Below are 14,520 nucleotides of genomic sequence, written 5' to 3' on the forward strand. Positions count from 1 at the left end.
ATATATGTGAGTTCTTGATCCTATATTACAAGTCAATAGTCACCTACTATGTGTTATGATCCGGTAACCCCGAAGTGACAATAATCGGGACCACTCCCGATGATGACCATAGTTTGAGGAGTTCATGTATTCACTAAGTGTTAATGCTTTGGTCTGGTACTCTAGTAAAAGGAGGCCTTAATATCACTTAGTTTCCAATAGGACCCCGCTGCCACGGGAGGGTAGGACAAAAGATGTCATGCAAGTTCTTTTCCATAAGCACGTATGACTATATTCAGAATACATGCCTACATTACATTGATGAACTGGAGCTAGTTCTGTGTCACCCTATGTTATAACTGTTGCATGAGGAATTGCATCCGGCATAATTATCCATCACTGATCCAATGCTTACGAGCTTTTCACGTATTGATCTTTGCTTAGTTACTTTGTGGTTGCCACTGTTACAATTACTACAAAACTGCTACTGTTACTTTTGCCACCGTTACCGTTACTTCCATACTACTTTGCTACTAAATACTTTGTTGCAGATATTAAGTTTTCCAGGTGTGGTTGAATTGACAACTCAACTGCTAATACTTGAGAATATTCTTTGGCTCCCCTTGTGTTGAATCAATAAATTTAGGTTGAATACTCTACTCTCGAAAACTGTTGTGATCCCCTATACTTGTGGGTTATCACGTACGAATATAACAATATTGATTGGGAGTTGGTGAATGTTGATACTTTTTTCTGTAAGTTTGATCAAAGTAGAAATACTTTGACTACACATCTATATCTATACCTAATATTAAAAGACGGAGACTTTCATAGTTCTCCATACGTCACCCTTTTATATCCGTCGATTTTGTTGTAATCATAAAGATTGATGGACAAGATTTAAGAGTATCTACATAACGGAAGAACCCCCTAGGCTATTTCTTGTCCTAATCCTCTCACATCGCGTGAGGCTAAGGCAAAAAAATTAGGAGGAAATCGTAGTAGTAATCGTGTGCTATAGGTATTAGAATTGGAACCGAATTTGACCATATAGATTCTGAAATAAGTGACGAGCACCGCCTGTCGTCGCACCCTACAAATGGCAAGCATCGCACCTCAGGATCCTCAAATTCAAGCGTGGCACCATATCCAGCAAGGAAGCATCCCTCAACGGCCCGACCTCCATTCCTGTGTGATCCGGCGACAGTTGGAGGACACCGCAAGCAACGCCTCGCTCAACCGAAGATGACGTGCGACTGTCGAGACGATCGAGGAAAGGGAGCAGCAGGATGGACCTCAACGCCCATGTTCACCTCCTCACGTAATCATGCTGCTTTGCTACCTGGCCGGCATGCATGGGCGCCGGCCCGACCTTGCCCTGCCTTGATTCACCTCCTACATGGGTTCCTTCCTCCAGCTGGTGGTCTCGCTGGCTACATCGCCCATCGCTCCGTCTCCTAGCCCAACAAAGTCCGTGTTGTTGCTAACTTGGTCCTGGCCTGCCATCACGGTAGGGCACTACCGGATCGCATCGCGGGTGCAGTCGAGTGACTCAAGAATGAGGCTCTTGTCGTCTTCTTCCTGTCATGAGGCAGTCATTGAGGGAGAGGAAAGATTGGCAAGCAGGTCAACGAGGTGCTCGCGCTGCTGGTGTTTCTGGGAGGCGGGGCGAGGTGTCTGGCAGTGGTGAATCTTGCAGCGCAGGCGGACGTGAGGAGAGGAATAAGAGGGAAGCGGGAGAGGGAGAGCTACACGGCATGGAGATGGAGGAGGGTTAGGAGGAAGACGGGAAAGTATTGGTGGGGTAGGAGCAAGGCGGTGAAGGGACGTAGAGGAGGAGGAGGAAGGGATGTGCTGCAGCTGCCATTATTTCCTCCTTCTCTTTGTCTGCTCGTCAGCTTCTCTCAAGGAGACACAAAGGTGAGTCGGGTGGGTTCTATTGGGATTGGATGCACTGTGGTGTTGGAAATATGCCCTAGAGGCAATAATAAATTAGTTATTATTATATTTCCTTGTTCATGATAATCGTTTATTATCCATGCTAGAATTGTATTGATAGGAAACTCAGATACATGTGTGGATACATAGACAACACCATGTCCCTAGTAAGCCTCTAGTTGACTAGCTCGTTGATCAATAGATGGTTACGGTTTCCTGACCATGGACATTGGATGTCGTTGATAACGGGATCACATCATTAGGAGAATGATGTGATGGACAAGACCCAATCCTAAGCCTAGCACAAAGATCGTGTAGTTCGTATGCTAAAGCTTTTCTAATGTCAAGTATCATTTCCTTAGACCATGAGATTGTGCAACTCCTGGATACCGTAGGAGTGCTTTGGGTGTGCCAAACGTCACAACGTAACTGGGTGGCTATAAAGGTACATTACAGGTATCTCCGAAAGTGTCTGTTGGGTTGGCACGAATCGAGACTGGGATTTGTCACTCCGTGTAAACGGAGAGGTATCTCTGGGCCCACTCGCTAGGACATCATCATAATGTGCACAATGTGATCAAGGAGTTGATCACGGGATGATGTGTTACGGAACGAGTAAAGAGACTTGCCGGTAACGAGATTGAACAGGGTATAGGGATACCGACGATCGAATCTCGGGCAAGTACAATACCGCTAGACAAAGGGAAATGTATACGGGATTGATTAAGTCCTTGACATCGTGGTTCATCCGATGAGATCATCGTGGAACATGTGGGAGCCAACATGGGTATCCAGATCCCGCTGTTGGTTATTGACCGGAGAACGTCTCGGTCATGTCTGCATGTCTCCCGAACCCGTAGGGTCTACACACTTAAGGTTCGGTGACGCTAGGGTTATAGAGATATTAGTATGCGGTAACCTGAAAGTTTTTAGGAGTCCCGGATGAGATCCCGGACATCACGAGGAGTTCCGGAATGGTCCGGAGGTAAAGAATTATATATAGGAAGTGCTATTTCGGCCATCGGGACAAGTTTCGGGGTCATCGGTATTGTATCGGGACCACCGGAAGGATCCCGGGGGTCCACCGGGTGGGGCCACCTGCCCCGGGGGGCCACATGGGCTGTAGGGGGTGTGCCTTGGCCTATATGGGCCAAGGGCACCAGCCCCAAGAGGCCCATGCGCCAAGAGAGAGAAAAAAGGGGAGAGTCCTAAAAGGGGAAGGCACCTCCGAGGTGCCTTGGGGAGGATGGACTCCTCCCCCCCTTGGCCGCGCCCTTCCTTGGAGGAAGGGGCAAGGGCTGCGCCTCCCCCCTCTCCCTTGGCCCTATATATAGTGGGGAAAAGGAGGAGCAACCATACCTAAGGCCTGGCGCCTCCCTCTCCCTCCCGTGACACATCTCCCTCCTCCCGCAGCGCTTAGCGAAGCCCTGTTGGAATCCTGCTACTTCCACCACGCCGTCGTGCTGTTGGATCTCCATCAACCTCTCCCTCCTCCTTGCTGGATCAAGGCGTGGGAGACGTCTCCGCTCCGTACGTGTGTTGAACGCGGAGGTGCCGTCCGTTCGGCGCTAGGATCATCGGTGATTTGGATCACGACGAGTACGACTCCATCAACCCCGTTCTCTTGAACGCTTCCACACGCGATCTACAAGGGTATGTAGATCCACTCCTCCCTCGTTGCTAGATGACTCCATAGATAGATCTTGGTGACACGTAGGAAAATTTTGAATTTATGCTACGTTCCCCAACAGTGGCATCATGAGCTAGGTCTATGCGTAGTTTCTATGCACGATTAGAACACAAATAGTTGTGGGCGTTGATTTTGTTCAATATGCTTGCTGTTACTAGTCTTATCTTGATTCGGTGGCATCGTGGGATGAAGCGGCCCGGGCCGACCTTACACATACTCTTACGTGAGATAGGTTCCACCGACTGACATGCACTAGTTGCATAAGGTGGCTAGCGGGTGTCTGTCTCTCCTACTTTAGTCGGATCGGATTCGATGAAAAGGGTCCTTATGAAGGGTAAATAGCAATTGGCATATCACGTTGTGGTTTTGCGTAGGTAAGAAACGTTCTTGCTAGAAACCCATAGCAGCCACGTAAAACATGCAAACAACAATTAGAGGACGTCTAACTTGTTTTTGCAGGGTATGCTATGTGATGTGATATGGCCAAAAGGATGTGATGAATGATATATGTGATGTATGAGATTGATCATGTTCTTGTAATAGATGATCATGGAGCCCCAAGATGGAGATCAAAGGAGCTATATGATATTGGCCATATCATGTCACTATTATTTGATTGCATGTGATGTTTATCATGTTTATACATCTTATTTGCTTAGAACGACGGTAGTAAATAAGATGATCCCTCATTAAAATTTCAAGAAGTGTTCTCCCCTAACTGTGCACCGTTGCTACAGTTCGTCGTTTCGAAGCACCACGTGATGATCGGGTGTGATAGATCCTTGCGTTCACATACAACGGGTGTAAGACAGTTTTACACATGCAAAACACTTAGGGTTAACTTGACGAGCCTAGCATGTGCATAGACATGGCCTCGGAACACAGAAGACCGAAAGGTCGAGCATGAGTCGTATAGAAGATACGATCAACATGAAGATGTTCACCGATGTTGACTAGTCCGTCTCACGTGATGATCGGACACGGCCTAGTTGACTCGGATCATGTAATCACTTAGATGACTAGAGGGATGTCTATCTAAGTGGGAGTTCATAAGATGAACTTAATTATCCTAAACATAGTCAAAAGATCTTCGCAAGTTATGTCGTAGCTCGCGCTTTAGTTCTACTGTTTAGATATGTTCCTAGAAAAAAATTAGTTGAAAGTTGATAGTAGCAATTATGCGGACTAGGTCCGTAAACTGAGGATTGTACTCATTGCTTCATAGAAGGCTGATGTCCTTAATGCACCGCTCAGTGTGCTGAACCTCGAACGTTGTCTGTGGATGTTGCGAACATCTGACATACACATTTTGATAACTACGTGATAGTTCAGTTAAACGGTTTAGAATTGAGGCACCAAAGACGGTTTTTGAAACGTCGCAAAACATATGAGATGTTTCGAGGGCTGAAATTGGGATTTCAGGCTCGTGCCCACGTCAAAAGGTATAAGACCTCCGACGATTTTCTTAGCCTACAAACTAAGGAGAAAAGCTCAATTGTTGAACTTGTGCTAAGATTGTCTGAGTACAACAATCGCTTGAATCGAGTGGGAGTTGATCTTCCAGATGAAATAGTGATGGTTCTCCGAAGTCATTACCACCAAGCTGCTAGAGCTTCGTGATGAACTATGATATATCAGGGACATATATGATGATCCTTGAGATATTCGCGATGTTTGACACCGCGAAAGTAGAAATCAAGAAGGAGCATCAATTGTTGATGGTTGGTGAAACCACTAGTTTCAAGAAGGGTAAGGGAACAAAGGGATACTTCATGAAACGGCAATTCAGCTGCTGCTCTAGTGAAGAAACCCAAGGTTGAACCCAAACCCGAGACTAAGTGCTTCTGTAATAAGGGGAACAACCACTGGAGCAGAATTACCCTAGATACTTGGTAGATAAGAAGGCTGGCAAGGTCGATAGAAGTATATTGGATATACATTGTGTTGATGTGTACTTTACTAGTACTCCTAGTAGCACCAGGGTATTAGATACCGGTTTGGTTGCTAAGTGTTAGTAACTCGAAACAAAAGGCTACAGAATAAACGGAGACTAGCTAAAGGTGAGCTGACGATATGTGTTGGAAGTGTTTCCAGGGTTGATATGATCAAGCATCGCACGCTCCCTCTACCATCGAGATTGGTATTAAAACCTAAATAATTGTTATTTGGTGTTTGCGTTGAGCATAGACATGATTGGATTATGTCTATCGCAATACGGTTATTCATTTAAAGAAAATAATGGTTACTCTGTTTATTTGAATAATACCTACAATGGTCTTACACCTAAAATGAATGGTTTATTGAGTCTCGATCGTAGTCATACGCATGTTCATGCCAAAAGATATAAGATAGTAATGATAGTACCACCTACTTGTGGCACTGCCACATAAGTCATATCGGTATAAAACGCATGAAGAAGCTCCATGTTGATGGATCTTTGGACTCACTCATTTTTGAAAAGTTTGAGACATGCGAACCATGTTTGTTGGTAGATATGCATGAAGAAACTCTATACAGATGGATCGTTTGGACTCACTTGATTTTGAATCACTTGAGACATGCAAATCATACCACATGGGCAAGATGACTGAAAGCCTTGTTTTCAGTAAAATGGAAATAGAAAGCAACTTGTTGGAAGTAATACATTTTGATGTGTGCAGTCCAATGAGTGCTGAGGCGTGTAGTGGATATCGTTATGTTCTTACTTCACAGATGATTTGAGTAGATGTTGAGTATATTTACTTGATGAATCACGAGTCTGAATTATTGAAAGGTTCAAGTAATTTCAGGGTGAAGTTGAAAGATCGTCGTGACAAGAGGATAAAATGTCTATGATATGATCATAGAGATGAATATCTGAATTACGAGTTTGGCACAGAATTAAGACATTGTGGAAATTGTTTCACAACTAATACAGCCTGGAACACCATAGTGTGATGGTGTGTCCGAACATCATAACTGCACCCTATTGGATATGATGCATACCATGATGTCTCTTATCGAATTACCACGATAGTTTATGGGTTAGGCATTAGAGACAACCACATTCACTTTAAATAGGGCACCACGTAATTCCGATGAGATGACACCGTATGAACTATGGTTTAGAGAAACCTAAGCTGTCATTTCTTAAAAGTTTGGGGCTGCGATGCTTATGTGAAAAAGTTTCAGGCTGATAAGCTCGAACCCAAAGCGGATAAATGCATCTTCATAGGACACCCAAAACAGTTGGGTATACCTCCTGTCTCAGATTCAAAAGCAATAAAGGATTGTTTCTAGAATCGGGTCCTTTCTCGAGGAAAAGTTTCTCTCGAAAGAATTGAGTGGGAGGATGGTGGAGACTTGATGAGGTTATTGAACCGTCTCTTCAACTAGTGTGTGGCAGGGCACAGGAAGTTGTTCCTGTGGCACCTACACCAATTGAAGTGGAAGCTTATGATAGTGATCATGAGACTTCAGATCAAGTCACTACCAAACCTCGTAGGATGACAAGGATGCGTACTACTTCAGAGTGGTACGTAATCCTGTCTTGGAAGTCATGTTGCTAGACAACAATGAACCTACGAGCTATGGAGAAGCGATGGTGGGCCCGGATTCCGATAAATGGCTCGAGGCCATGAAATCCGAGAGAGGATCCATGTATGGAAACAAAGTGTAGACTTTGACAGAACAGCTCGATGGTCATAAGGCTGTTGAGTGCAGATGGATTTTAAAAGGAAGACGGACAATGATGGTAAATGTCACCATTAAGAAAGCTCGACTTGTCGTTAAGATGTTTTCCGACAAGTTCAAGGAGTTGACTATGATGAGACTTTCTCACTCGTAGCGATGCTAAGAGTCTGTTGGAATTATATTAGCGATTACTGCATTATTTATGAAATCTTGCAGATAGGATGTCAAAACATTGTTTCCTCGACGGTTTTTGAGGAAAGGTTGTATGTGATACAAACCGGAAGGTTTTGTCAATCCTGAAAGATGCTAATAAGTATGCAAAGCTCCAGCAATCCTTCTAAGGACTGGAGTAAGCATCTCGGAGTTGGAATGTATGCTTTGATGATGATCAAAGATTTTTGGTTTATACAAAGTTTATGAGAAATTTGTATTTCCGAAGAAGTGAGTGGGAGCACTATAGAATTTCTGATGAGTATATGTTGTTGACATATTGTTGATCAGAAATGACGTAGAATTTCTGGAAAGCATATAGGGTTATTTGGAAAGTGTTTTTCAATGGAAAGCCTGGATTAAGCTACTTGAACATTGAGCATCAAGATCTATAAGGATAGATCAAAACGCTTAATGGTACTTTCAAATGAGGACATACCTTGACATGATCTTGAAGGTGTTCAAGATGGACCAGTCAAAGAAGGAGTTCTTGCCTGAGTTGTAAGGTATGAAGTTAAGACTTAAAGCTCGACCATGGCAGAAGAAAGAGGAAGGATGAAGGTCGTCCCCTATGCTTTTATCATAGGCTCTCTACAGTATGCTATGCTGTATACCGCACCTGAAGTGTGCCTTGCCATGAGTCAGTCAAGTGGTACAAGAGTGATCCAAGAATGGATCACAAGACAGCGGTCAAAGTTATCCTTAGTAACTAGTGGACTAAGGAATTTTCTCGGTTATGGAGGTGATGAAGAGTTCGACGTAAAGAGTTACGATGATGCAAGCTTAACACCTATCTGGATAGCTCTGAGTAGAGATACCGGATATGTATAATGGAGCAACAATTTAGAATAACTCCAAGTAGAACAGTTATTTGAAATGGCTCCAAATAGAGCGTGGTAGCTGCATCTAGGAGATGACATAGAAATTTGCGAAGTACATACGGATCTGAATGTTGCAGACCCGTTGACTAAACCTCTCTCACAAGCAAAACATGATCAAACCCAGAACTCATTGAGTCCTAATCACATGATGATGTGAACTAGTTTAGTGACACTAGTAAACTCTTTGGATGTTGGTCACATGGCGATGTGACCTGTGAGTGTTAATCACATGGCGATGTGAACTAGATTATTGACTCTAGTGCAAGTGGGAGACTGTTGGAAATATGCCCTAGAGGCAATAATAAATTAGTTATTATTATATTTCCTTGTTCATGATAATCGTTTATTATCCATGCTAGAATTGTATTGATAGGAAACTCAGATACATGTGTGGATACATAGACAACACCATGTCCCTAGTAAGCCTCTAGTTGACTAGCTCGTTGATCAATAGATGGTTACGGTTTCCTGACCATGGACATTGGATGTCGTTGATAACGGGATCACATCATTGGGAGAATGATGTGATGGACAAGACCCAATCCTAAGCCTAGCACAAAGATCGTGTAGTTCGTATGCTAAAGCTTTTCTAATGTCAAGTATCCATTTCCTTTAGACCATGAGATTGTGCAACTCCGGATACCGTAGGAGTGCTTAGGTTGTCCAAACGTCACAACGTAACTGGGTGGCTATAAGGTACACTACAGGTATCTCCGAAAGTGTCTGTTGGGGCACCGAATCGAGACTGGATTTGTCACTTCGTGTAAACGAGAGGTATCTTCGGGCCCCACTCGGTAGGACATCATCATAATGTGCACAATGTGATCAAGGAGTTTGATCACGGGATGATGTGTTACGGAACGAGGTAAACAGACTTGCCGGTAACGAGATTTAACAAGGTATCGGGATACTGATGATCGAATTTCGGGCAAGTATCGTACCGCTAGACAAAGGGAATTGTATACGGGATTGATTAAGTCCTTGACATCGTGGTTCATCCGATGAGATCATCGTGGAACATGTGGGAGCCAACATGGGTATCCAGATCCCGCTGTTGGTTATTGACCGGAGAACGTCTCGGTCATGTCTGCATGTCTCCCGAACCCGTAGGGGTTATAGAGATATTAGTATGCGGTAACCCGAAAGTTGTTCTGGAGTCCCGGATGAGATCCCGGACGTCACGAGGAGTTCCGGAATGGTCCGGAGGTAAAGAATTATATATAGGAAGTACTATTTCGGCCATCGGGACAAGTTTCGGGGTCACCGGTATTGTACCGGGACCACCGGAAGGGTCCCGGGGGTCCACCGGGTGGGGCCACCTGCCCGGGGGCCACATGGGCTGTAGGGGTGTGCCTTGGCCTATATGGGCCAAGGGCACCAGCCCCAAGAGGCCCATGCGCCAAGAGAGAGAAAAAAGGGGAGAGTCCTAAAAGGGGAAGGCACCTCCGAGGTGCCTTGGGGAGGATGGACTCCTCCCCCCCTTGGCCGCGCCCTTCCTTGGAGGAAGGGGCAAGGGCTGCGCCTCCCCCCTCTCCCTTGGCCCTATATATAGTGGGGAAAAGGAGGAGCAACCATACCTAAGGCCTGGCGCCTCCCTCTCCCTCCCGTGACACATCTCCCTCCTCCCGCAGCGCTTAGCGAAGCCCTGTTGGAATCCCGCTACTTCCACCATGCCGTCGTGCTGTTGGATCTCCATCAACCTCTCCCTCCTCCTTGCTGGATCAAGGCGTGGGAGACGTCTCCGCTCCGTACGTGTGTTGAACGCGGAGGTGCCGTCCGTTCGGCGCTACGATCATCGGTGATTTGGATCACGACGAGTACGACTCCATCAACCCCGTTCTCTTGAACGCTTCCGCGCGCGATCTACAACGGTATGTAGATCCACTCCTCCCTCGTTTCTAGATGACTCCATAGATAGATCTTGGTGACACGTAGGAAAATTTTGAATTTATGCTACGTTCCCCAACATGTGGATGGGTGCACTTCATTATGATCTAACCATCCGTAGTTAGCTAGAAATTAATGTCATAATTGAGACTAAATTCGCTTCTGATGTTAATGTTAATTATATGGAAGACGCTGCTTGACTGGCTGCCTCCGACCGTTCAGCAACAAAGGCATGCTTAGGCTGGCCATAGTGGGGGTAACATAAGTAGTATCATGTACTTGGGACTCGCAAACATGCTTATGTGGCAGGCAATTAAAGAAGAGAGAGATGATTATAGTAACATAGGTAGATACCGTAACATAATAAATGTGGTGCTACTATCAGCCCCGTTGATGAGGAAGGCCAAATTGGCCGACCGCACAGGGCCCCAAAATTTTGGGGGCCCCCAGTCCAGCATGTAATATGTATAAGGCCAAACCAACGCAATCTCAGGTAGCCCATTCTAGCGATCTGAGGCACGAACGCACGTAGCTCCTCCAGCCCGTTTTGCTTCCGTAACTCCCGTCCCGATTGGCCGATTTGATCGCACGCAGTCGAAAGGGCAACAGGGGTCAATGGCGGCTGAGCGACAGACACATCGAGCAGGCAGGGGGCGACGCCGTGTACGCGATACGCGGCCGCCGACCGGCCACACCCCAGCGCACATAATCCCTTGATCCCTTCCCTTTCCAGGGTAAGTTCTTGATTCTTGTCAGGCACTGGTTCTTGTAGTTGTAGACAAAGCGTCCAAGCCCTAATTTATTTCGTCAGTGTAGACAGTAGGCTGTAGGCTACTTTTTTGTTAAAGGAAAAATTCAAAATCTTACATCTGGGTGAAGTCCTTTTATATTTTCTTATAGCTATAATTCTCAGAGTTTGAATTGATTCAGATATGTTTGTCTTATTAAACAGAAAGAAGCATGCATCCAGGAAGGAGGTATGATTCTGGTGCTTCAAAGCGAAGGAAGAAACAAAAAGTAAAAGAAGATACTCGAAAACAAAAGGGCGCTCTCGATAAATTTGTTGTGAAAGACCCTCAACCCAATTCTGAAAACCAAACTGTAGATGCTAATATTGATGATGCACCTGGTGGTGATCCAGAAGAGGCTGAGGCTCACATTGGTGAAACAGATGAAGGTGGTGATATTAACAATGCTGACGAAGGTGATGATTCTAATCATGTTGATGAAGGTGCTAATATTGCTGGTGAAGGTGATGATTCTAATCATGTCGATGAAGGTGCTAATATTGCTGCTGAAGGTGATGATGCTAATATTGCTGATAACACAAATAATTCTGTTCAACCTGATATATTTGATCCAAGAACATGGGATGCACTTGATCCTACAATGATTGATATGTCGGTGCAAAAAGGTCCTAAAAGAGACTTGTCTATTGAGCATGGTCCTACAGACAAATTTGGTAGAAGGTTTTCTGCACTAGCGTACACTAGAGTTCTCTCAAATGAAGAAAAGTGTGATAGAGAGTGGCTTGTGTACAGCAAAGAGCTTGACAAAGTATTTTGTTTTTGTTGCAAACTATTAAGGAAGGGACATGTGAGAGGTCAGTTAGCAAATGATGGCTTCAGTGACTGGCATCATCTTATCAGTAGACTCAAAGAGCATGAAAATGGTAGAGAACATGTCACAAATATGAGTAGTTGGTATAATTTGCGCCTCAGGTTGGAGGAGAATCAAACAATTGATAAAGTTGCTCAGCAAGAACTTGAAAAGGAAAGGGAGCATTGGAGAAAAATTTTGCTCTGGATTCTTTTGATTGTGAAATTTCTTGCGGAACATAATATAGCATTCCGTGGCAGTAATAGCAAGGTGTACCAAGATAGTAATGGAAATTTCTTAGGACTGGTTCAAATGTTGGCAGAATTTGACCCAGTTATAAAAGAACATGTTGACCGCATCACAAGTGATAAAATCCGTGATCATTATCTCGGTCCTTCCATCCAGAATGAACTAATAAATTTGCTCGCTGCTACAATCAGGTCTGAAATCGTTAAGAAGGTAAAAGAAGCAAAGTACTTCTCCATTCTACTTGACTGTACTCCCGATGCAAGCCACCAAGAGCAGATGTCTTTGATAATTAGGTATGTTGATGCATCTTCAGGTTCGTTTTGCATTGAAGAATCATCCTTAGGTTTTTTGGATGTGAATGATACCACTAGGCAAGGATTGTTTGATGCTCTAAAAAATGAATTGAAAACTCTTGACCTTGATATTGACAATCTGAGAGGGCAAGGATACGATAATGGGTCAAATATGAAGGGAATACATAAAGGGGTACAAAGTAAAGTGTTGAAAATAAATCGGAGAGCTTTTTATTCAGCTTGTGGTTGTCATAGTCTGAATTTGACAATATGTGATATGGCAAAGTCTTGTCGTAAAGCATCCGATTTTTTTGGAGTTATCCAACGCATCTACACAACATTTGCTAGCTCTACTAAAAGATGGCAAATTCTCAAAAATAACATATCAGGAGTGACTCTCAAGTCATTGTCATCTACTAGGTGGGAGAGTCGTGTTGATAGTGTTAAGGCTATAAGGATTCAACTACCAGAAATAAGGGAGGCTCTACTACAAGTGGCTGAAATTGATAAAGATCCATCGACAAGTAGTGAAGCTCAATCATTGGCAGAAAATAATCTTTGTGACTTTGAATTCTTAGTATCAATAATCATATGGTATGAAATATTATCAGCTGTTAATTTGATCAGCAAAGAGTTGCAGTCAAAGGATATGCTTATTGATATTGCTATTGAGTCTGTAAAGGGCTTGATTTCTTTCTTCACTAAGTATAGAGAATCTGGCTTTTCAAAAGCATTGGAAGCTGCAAAAGAAATTGCAAAGGAGATGGATATTAATCCAGAGTTCCGCACCAAGCGTAAAATCAAGAGAAAAAGGCAATTTGGTGAGGGTGCAGATGATCCATCTATTGTTTCACAATCAGCAGAGGAGTCATTTAGGGTCAATTATTTTCTGCATATTGTTGATCAAGCTATAGTTTCACTTAACACGAGATTTGAACAGTATGAGGGGTATGAAAAAATATTTGGTTTCTTGTTTACTTCAGATAGGCTGCGATCCTTGGATGACAAGAGTTTATTGGCTGCGTGTGTTAATCTTGATGCACTTAAGAGTGGAGAACATAAAGATATTGATGGACTTGAATTGTGTAGCGAGCTACTTTTTCTGCAGGGCTCACTTTAGAAATCTATGGGCCCACTTGATATTCTGAACTTTTTGAAGAAGCGTTCCTTAATCTATCCTAATGTTGTTATCGCATACATAATTTTGTTAACCAATCCTGTGACAGTTGCATCTGCGGAAAGGAGCTTTTCTAAACTCAAGTTGTTGAAATCCTACTTGCGTTCTACAATGACACAAGAAAGACTGAATGGATTGGCAACAATAGCACTTGAAAATGATGTCTTGGAGAAGATTAATTATGGAGATTTGATCGAAGATTTCATATCAAGAAATACTAGAAGAATGCTGCTTTTTGGTAGAAAATGAGGTCAGTTTATAAGTGTATTCCTTTAGTACCATATTTACTATTTTACTGTTAGTATTTGATATATTTCCTAAATATTGTAACAATAAGATATATTTGAAGTTAAATAATTATGTGAGAGTATGCTTTACTTGCATTAGTTCTTCAGTTATATATGGTTTTAAAAAATAGGGCCCTATTTTGATTTTCGTCCCGGGCCCCCAAATTTCTGAAGACGGCCCTGTTCAGAGGTAATTGACACCTTTTGGTTTGTCACATTTGATGCATGAATTCTTGATAGTAAGCACGTCCAGTCCTAAGTAATGTTATGTTAGAAGGTTCATGTCGTCCGATATTTTCTCCGTAGCAAAGCATGTCACGTGTTCATCATAACCATTTTTCAGTTTGATATTTATTTATTTTGATGTGTTGCGTTCTTTTAGGAGAATGCAAGCTTATTTTTCTTCTATTGCAATGCGACATATTTGTCAGCCGAAGTTCATAAGTGGAATTGGCGGTGGCCCACACTATGGGATGCTAGGTGTTATATGTGCATACTATCATTGAGTAATTAAATTGACTTTGTCTGCTTCAATCTAAAGCGGTATTTGTTGTGCTTCTCTAATGAACGTCAACAAGGTTGTGACGAGATACTCACAACAAGTTAGATACTTTCCTGACAATTATGAAATCATGCCATGTTTACGTTTTGCACAACA

The 14,520-nt window shown here is 43.4% G+C and overlaps 1 pseudogene; it reads left to right on the plus strand.

Annotated features, from left to right (window-relative positions):
- Positions 1-13,824, plus strand: part of LOC125518427 — a 54,870-nt pseudogene extending 41,046 nt beyond the window's left edge.
- Positions 13,825-14,520: the final 696 nt, after the last annotated feature.

Source organism: Triticum urartu, chromosome 7 (assembly GCF_003073215.2).
Source record: "Triticum urartu cultivar G1812 chromosome 7, Tu2.1, whole genome shotgun sequence".
NCBI classification, from domain to species: Eukaryota; Viridiplantae; Streptophyta; class Magnoliopsida; order Poales; family Poaceae; genus Triticum; species Triticum urartu.